The sequence below is a fragment of the Microtus ochrogaster genome, chromosome 18 (genome assembly GCF_000317375.1).
Source record: "Microtus ochrogaster isolate Prairie Vole_2 chromosome 18, MicOch1.0, whole genome shotgun sequence".
NCBI classification, from domain to species: domain Eukaryota; kingdom Metazoa; phylum Chordata; class Mammalia; order Rodentia; family Cricetidae; genus Microtus; species Microtus ochrogaster.
The window spans coordinates 31,399,262-31,400,970 of record NC_022020.1 but is presented as its reverse complement, the minus strand read 5'-3'; positions in this window follow the sequence as shown (position 1 = coordinate 31,400,970).

Genomic DNA, 1,709 nt, shown 5'->3' with positions numbered 1-1,709 from the left:
TAACCAGGATAAAGGTCATCTAAGGTAGAAGATACTTAGTTGTAAACCTTAGTCTTTATGTGTCTCATCAGGGAGGACTCTTACTGGAGTTTGGAAGAAAATATGTCTAGAATTCAATCAATGAGAAGGGCCCGAAGACCAAATGGCTGTGGTTCGATAGAAAAATAGGCCTATGAGGGTTTTAGAGAATTTACTATGTGTCTGGTGTAGTACTGACTTTTTCCCACCGCTCCTCCCCCCCCCCCTTTTTTTGACACAGGGTTTCTTTGTTTACCCTTGATTGTCTGGGAACTCACTTTGTAGACCTGGCTGGCCTCGAACTCCGAGATTCCCTCCACCTCTGTCTCCCAAGCACTGGGATTAAAGGCACGTGACACAAAGCCCAGCTTCCTGTTCCCTTTTTAGTTTGTCTGGGATCCAAACCCACCCTCAATTAATCCTGAGACACACCCAGAGGTATGCTTTACTAATCTAGTTTCCTAGGTGATCATAGATCCAATCAAGTTGACCTGGGAAGGCAAACCAACGTGTGCAAGCATTTCCTTATCTCTCCTCTTAAGTCTGCATTACTAACAATAAAACAGAGCATCTTTTCCAGCCCCTAGGAATCCCTTTGCGCTAACTCTGCCTCACAGGTAGCAGGTGAAACAGGCTTGTCCCAGTTGACACCCCTCTTGAATTACCACGCTCTCCTAGGACATTAGGCTGGGATCACTGGAGCAGAGGTTCTAAGGAACTAGCCATACTTTCAGGGTGCAACTGCACATAATGGCCACCTAGGGCTTCAGTTACCCCTAATTGTGTTCACCAGCCGCTTGCTTCTCTGTAAACTTCATGACTGTGAGCATAATTAAGAGTCCACCAAAGAAACATGTCCTTTCTGTCCTGCTACAATGTACATAAAATTTTACTAAACAGTAACTCAGGTAAGACGGTCACGAGTCATGATTCCATCTGGTTGAGTTCTGTATCCATACAGCCATCCATCCATACATGGGTTCATGGATTTAAAATAACAAACCCAGAGGCAGTTATTAAAATGTGAGGTGTCAGAATTTGACAGAGTAGCTTCTCCTTAGGTCATAATAGGACTGACAATCTGCACCTGGACTAAAGCAGCCCAAATGACCCTGAGAAAGAGAGCAGGTGACCACATGCTGGGGAATCTGGCCCTAAACTGTGAGCTACATTGCCTTAGTCCAGGTGCTTAACCCAGAACATAGCGTGGAGCAAATGTCAACACCTTTTATTGAATAAAAACAGCTAAAATCAAGACTGGAATCAGGCAAGAGGGGTGTTCTGGGGAGCTGGGTCTGAAAGAGTCGGTGACATTTTATTGGTAATGTATAGGAAACACGAACACTTTTTTATTGATTTTTATTGAGCTATACATTTTTCTCTGTTCCCCTCCCTGCCTCTCCCCTCCCCCTTCCACCCCTCCCCCAAGGTCCCCATGCTCCCAATTTACTCAGGAGATCTTGACTTTTTCTACTTCCCATGTAGATTAGAGCTATGCATGTCTCTCTTAGGGTCCTCATTGTTGTCTAAATTCTCTGGGATTATGATTTGTAGGCTGGTTTTCTTTGCTTTATGTTTAAAAACCACTTATGAGTGAGTACATATGATACTTGTTTTTCTATAGGTCTGGATTACCTCACTCAAACTAAAGTTTTCTAGCTTCATCCATTTTCCTGCAAAATTCAAGATGG